This window comes from Odocoileus virginianus, unplaced genomic scaffold (genome assembly GCF_023699985.2).
Source record: "Odocoileus virginianus isolate 20LAN1187 ecotype Illinois unplaced genomic scaffold, Ovbor_1.2 Unplaced_Contig_29, whole genome shotgun sequence".
NCBI classification, from domain to species: domain Eukaryota; kingdom Metazoa; phylum Chordata; class Mammalia; order Artiodactyla; family Cervidae; genus Odocoileus; species Odocoileus virginianus.
The window spans coordinates 735,197-741,196 of record NW_027224346.1 but is presented as its reverse complement, the minus strand read 5'-3'; the positions used below and the strand labels follow the sequence as shown (position 1 = coordinate 741,196).

Below are 6,000 nucleotides of genomic sequence, written 5' to 3'. Positions count from 1 at the left end.
TTAATCGTGTAATCCATTAGAAGTGCTTTATAGCACATGAAGAAAGTCATAGCAACTGCTGTTGAAAGCTATCGGTTTATTATTAATGCTCCAAACCCCATTATTTGGGGGTAAACCCTCAGCCAGCTATAATCAGAGACTCAAAAACTTATCACACACAAAAAATAGAGATATGTTTTGACTAAATTATCTGTGTCACCATTCAACCCAGAAACAATGGTATAATTTCTCCATCTTTAACATGTTATTTTTTTCAACTTTTTCAGAAGGCCATGTTTCGGGACTTCCCTGGTGGTCCAGTGGCTAAGACTCTGTGCTCCCAATACAGGGAGCCTGGGTTTGATCCCTGGTCAGGGAACTAGGTCCCATATGCCACAACTATAAGATCCCACATGCCACAACTAAGACCTGGTGCAGCCAAATAAATAAATAAAATATTAAAAAAAAAAAGAAGGCCATGTTTCTTAAAGCTTGAAATAATGAATACAACTCATAAATAAAGGTTTTGTTATGTTTTCACAAACATATCCCCAAGGAGCAAATATGTGCTTCTGCTAACAACTGTTTTACCTCTAGACGGAGTGAAAGCAAGGCATTTCTAAAACCTTGACATTCTGCTTACCGAACATGGACAGCAGGAAGCTGTGGATCCCTCGCTGGTCTCCCAGAGGCTGTGCAGAAAGATGAATCACAGAGCAGTGCCGTGAACAGCATGGGGACCACATCCAGGCATTGCTACCACAGGCTGCTTTGTGTGGAAAGTGCTAAAGGTACAAATGTGTCTTGTGGGCTACGGAAAGAGAGGCCAGCAGGTTCTACCACCCTGGACCTCCCAACACTATATGCTCTGACAAGGCCCTTCTGAGCTTATAGCGTGCTACACCTCACCTCTCCTGCCTCAGCTTGGGCAAGGACAGGAGATGTCCAACACTCTGTCTTAGAAAAACTTAGGACACATGCAGGAACATTCGTTAGGATTCTTTTTGTTTTTGGTCTTGCTGAATGGCATGTGGGATCTTAGTTCCCTCAACAGGGATGGAACCCCTGCTCCCTGCAGTGGAATCGAGGGGCCCTAGCCACTGGACCACCAAAGAAATCCCTCGTTAAGATTCTGAAAGAAGAAAGTTCGATTTTGTGCTTTAACACATATCAGAAATCACTTAGTGGGGTGGGAGGTGGGGAGGGAGGTTCAAGAGGGAGGGGACATATGTATACCTATGGCTGATTCATGTTGATGTGTGGCAGAAACCAACACAATATTGTAAAGCAATTATCCTTCAATTAAAAATAAATAAATTAAGAAAAAAATCAGAGGCAAACAAGAGCCGGCTTTCTATAGAGTCGAGCAGCAACCCGTCTCCAGACGCTGTGCCTCCGTGTCCAGAGTGCTCTTTCGGGGCTGTGGCCCTCCGGGCCTCTCCAGGTGAGGCTGCCCAGCATCTTTCTCTCTCCCTCCAGGCTTTCAAACAGTGATGCTCACCTGTGGTGCCTCATTCCCTCAGCATCTGTGCTGGCTGGGACCTGCACATCTGAATCTTACAAAAGGTTAATGCCAAGCCCAAGTTTAGAGCTGGCCCTCCTAGATTGACACGCCTTCTTTCCAAGAGCAATGCCAAATAACCAAAAGGATTCCATTTTTTTTTAATGGGAATTTCAGGACTCAGTACTTTTTCTTGGGTGAAGGTGGGGGGGATCAGGGGTGTTTCCAGCTCTTTGGTTCAGAATAGGTAACGTTTAGTAGCAGCTGTGGCCCAGCAAAGGCTCTTCTTTTTTTTGCTATTTCTGTCCCAAGATCTTTGAGCATTGAGTAAAAAAATACTTGAGGTCCTGACTCACTTTGGTAATGACCTATATAACACTTCTCTCAGACAGGCATAGATTCTTGGAACCATCTTCCTGTTTAGTTCATACATCTAGCTTGAACAGTTAGTTGAAAAAAAATCTAAAATGGCAAAGCTTTTATTGAATAAATGTGCTACTGAAGAAAACCAAAAAGATATCATAAAGTGTTCAATCTGACACAATCCAGATAAATTATTTAAATTTTGCTGCAAATGCTTCAGCCTAAAATAAATGACTTTGTTTGCAGAACGGAGCATGATACCTCAGATTCGTTAGAACTTCTTAACGCATCCGAAAGTGCTGTTGCCCTGGTAACTGGGGAGCTCCACAGAGCCGAGTGATCCTGCTAGCAGCGGAGGTACCATAAGCTCCATGAGGGCAGGGCTCACATCCACTGTATTCACCACTCTCTCTCAGATCCCAGGCGCAGAGCAGGCATTCGAGAAATGAACCTATTTGCTGTATTTACAAGTGTAAGAACGGCAATAGGACCAGGCCCCGAGCTTGTAGGGCAAAGAATAAAAAGGACATGTCACCACTTTACCTTTGATGCCCACGTGTGTGACACCACATGGATGAGAAAGGAGCAGGGGGAGTTGTTCCTTTTTGAGCAGAAAATATTCACAAGTATATGGAAATAGTAACACAACTTTGAGACCACAGGTGGTTTCCCTAAACAGGATTTGGCAGGAATCAGAAAAGCCAATTTTGCTCTCTTGGCAGAAACTTGATGGTACTTGGGAATGGGAGAGGAATTTTACAGCATTTCATCAAATAGCATACCCACACATACTATATTATCGATGTATATAAACACATAAGTATATGTTTGTATATTTCCAACAAAGGTCCCTGTGATCTACCTCAGACTTTTCATGAAGAATCGAGATGCTTTGGTCATCAACAGAGAAGTAACAAAACCATCCCCAAAGTCAGGGGAGAAATGGAGGGTGGAGAGAGAACTGTTCCCTATTTAGCATAAGAAGACCAGTTTCCTAGAAATTACCTTTTTCTACATAAACTATAAAAATCATTTCAAAACTTACCACTTCATGCTTTCCACACCTTTCACAAAACTGACATATCCAAAGTCAATACTGGAAGAGGAAAGGGATTATTTACTCATCCCCAGGGAAGCAGCTTTTCTCTTTTAAAAGATGTTTCTTATTTTTGTTGTTGTTATTAAGTAGGGGGAAAGGGTAATTGAGAAATCATTGTGAGATGGGTCTTTACTCTTCAAAGGAGAATATTTTCCCCTCACTGCTCATTGCTGATAGAATGATGCACTTGATTTACTGCCCCATTGGCAACTGAAGCCTTAAAAGTTCAGCGATGAACTCACAGAGGACAGTTTAAAAAAAAAAAATGTAGCTTTACTCTTTTAAACTAATTCTTAAATAATTAACCCATAAGTAGATTCTCCTCATAAAAATACAAACAATACATGTAAGGACAAACTCTCCTTTGACTACTACCCCCAGATCTAGAGTCCTCTCCAGAGATAAGCACTATTATCGGGAGCAATGCAACTTCAGACTTGGTCCATGGAAAATGTACATTATTCATTTTGGTTTACATAAATGACTTCATTCTCTCTGCACTCTTTGGCAACTGCTGTTTGAATTCATGTGCCTGGAATGTTGTCACGTTTGTGTGTGTATATATAAAAACAAGTAGTTCTACCTTATTGTCTTCAGTGCATGTCTCTTCCCTATAACTGAGTGGATAGCTTTCATAGGTCTGAGGAGAGCCCCTGACCCCTTCTGTTTTTTGCAGAAAGTTATCTTGTGGGAGGAAAGGTCACTAGTTTGAGAGTTTGGAGATGTGTTCTTTGGTTCTACCACTTCTGACTGGAAGTAGAGCAGGAGAACTCAGTTTCCTTATCTATTAAACAGGAGAATTGGACCACATAACATCTAAAGCTAAAAGAGAGCTACAATAATCAGTCTTTTGGATATTGTGACAGCAAAACCACTTCTCTCCCAGCTATCGGAATGAGGGAAATTGTATGAGTGGGCAAAAGCTGATGATTTCTGAAGAGGTTCTTCCTGCAAAGAGGTCTATGCTTTCCACAGAGTTCAGCCCATTTATAAACTAAAGTCTGGCTTACGTCATTCTTTTAATGTTTTCAAAGTATTCAATAGTATGTGGGTTTTATTTGAAATCACAAAAGTCAAGATATTTTTGAATAGTCACAGATACGGAAATGTTTCTAGTAGAATTTAATTGAAAATAATTGCATCTGGGCTGTTCACTGGGTAAGGAGTTAGGATGTTGGATGGAAGATTTGGGCAAAGCTAAAAGGGAGAGATTTCAGTGCCCTAAGAAGACTCATTCAGTTGGATGAGCACACACTCTGTCCAGTGGTGAGGATACTAAAGAACAAAGACAACTAACTTTTGTACTTCCAAAATCTTAGCCATTGTCTGTTCTCCACTCAAAAGGTGTCTGCATTCTGGAGTTGTTCTCTTGTTCCAGTCCATTACCCAGGTACTTTGCTACTGGAGAATTCAGAGGAAGCCTTGAAGAACTATTTGTCAGCATGTCAACATCCCCACCAGGAATGTTTTATCAGTAAAGGAGAGAGGGGTGGTTGACAGTAACCATTTCATGGCTCTTATTATTTTATTATCTTATCTGGAATGTATCTTAAAATTATCATTACTGACACCAGAAAGAAATATTCTTCCACCAGAAAACAGAAAACAGGGACCTATTATGGTATAGATGAGAGTGATAAAATTTGGAGTGTGTGGGGAGGTTGAATGTGAAGACTGCAGTGTGTGATGAGAAAGAGGGGAAGACCCCAGCAAACTGTCACCTACCTCCTTTCCTTTACCCTCAGAACTGCAGTAGGTGGTAAAGACTTGGGGAGTCTGTACTGTGACTGCCCACAGTCCCTGTTGCTAAGCCCTCGGGAAGTTCTGCCCCTTTGTCCACACCCCCACATTCTGTTAGACCAGTTCACATCCCCACCCACATACCCTCTCCCTAGTAGTCGTCCTAGGGCTCCAAGGTTGAAGGACTCCAGAAATAATTTATTTCATTCCCAGGATCAGCCTTGTCTATGGAGTTAGAGATACAAGCACAGAACCTCCCAACCCCATCTGCCTCTCCACGTTGACTAGAGAAGTCAATTTTTAGTCTCCAGTGCTTAGAGTCCCTGCCTGCCTGTGTCAAACACGGTTACAGTAAAGTAGGTATTGGAAGACCCTAGTGTTCTTTCATAGAATGTTAAACATAAATGCATGAAGGGCTTAAGCAAATCTCCCTACCCACAATCTCCCACCACCTTCCCCCAGTCTTTCTACACTAATCACAACAGTTTAGAGCCTACAGAAATCAGGATGAGTGGTCCTAAGGACAACCGTAATACAGTTCCCTTGGTCTCTTTGCAGGTCCCTTTTCCTTGGCAGTGACTTCCCTCTGTGACTTCCCGCTGCCTCTGAGGCTAAGGGTCCTGATTCTGGGGCTCCCCACAGCAGGAGAACCTTCTCAGTTTCCCTACTCTTCACAGCGCCCCTTCCCAGGGTTGCTGTTAATGGTCTAGACCACAAAGAAAAAGATGGTGTAAATACACACATCCTCATCTCTGAGCCTCAGGACCAGATGCCTGCACTATACCTCCCAAAGAAGTGACTTTATATAAGATGGCTCCTGAGGGTAACAATGTTTTTAAAAATTTGGTTTTAATGATATATTTTCAAGCTCTATTAGATGAAAGGAGGTTGGCGATTTTCAGGTGGTTATAAGTTTTTCCTGAAGCACCCCAAATCTCCCCACATTACCCTGCTAATAAGAGAAATTCATTATTCTACGAATTTCCTTAATATCTCTCTCATTCTGAACATTTGAGGGCTGAAATCAGGGAAAGAAATTGCTGTATGCTTCCAATTCAGAGAGATAGAACAGATTACAAGTCATAAATCAACTTTTATGTGAAACAAGTTTAAATTATCAGTACACTAAAATTGGATTATATGAGCACTTTGGCAAAAACACTTTGGACTTTAAAAAGCAGTCATTAAAACTACTATATTTGTGTTTGGCTGAAATTCTCAAAAATATTCCATGTATGCTGTTCATGTATATATACACTCCTTTTCTCATGAATCATCCCACACATATTAATTGATGTCAGAAAAAGCATTGACTAGA

The 6,000-nt window shown here is 41.5% G+C and overlaps 1 long non-coding RNA gene across 1 annotated transcript in view; it reads left to right on the top strand.

Annotated features, from left to right (window-relative positions):
• The first annotated feature begins 523 nt into the window (after positions 1–523).
• Positions 524–6,000, top strand: part of LOC110126674 (uncharacterized) — a 23,667-nt gene continuing 18,190 nt past the window's right edge. Inside the window, exon 1 of the long non-coding RNA XR_002310508.2 lies at positions 524–770. This is a non-coding gene — a long non-coding RNA (uncharacterized lncRNA). The remainder of the gene's footprint in view (positions 771–6,000) is intronic.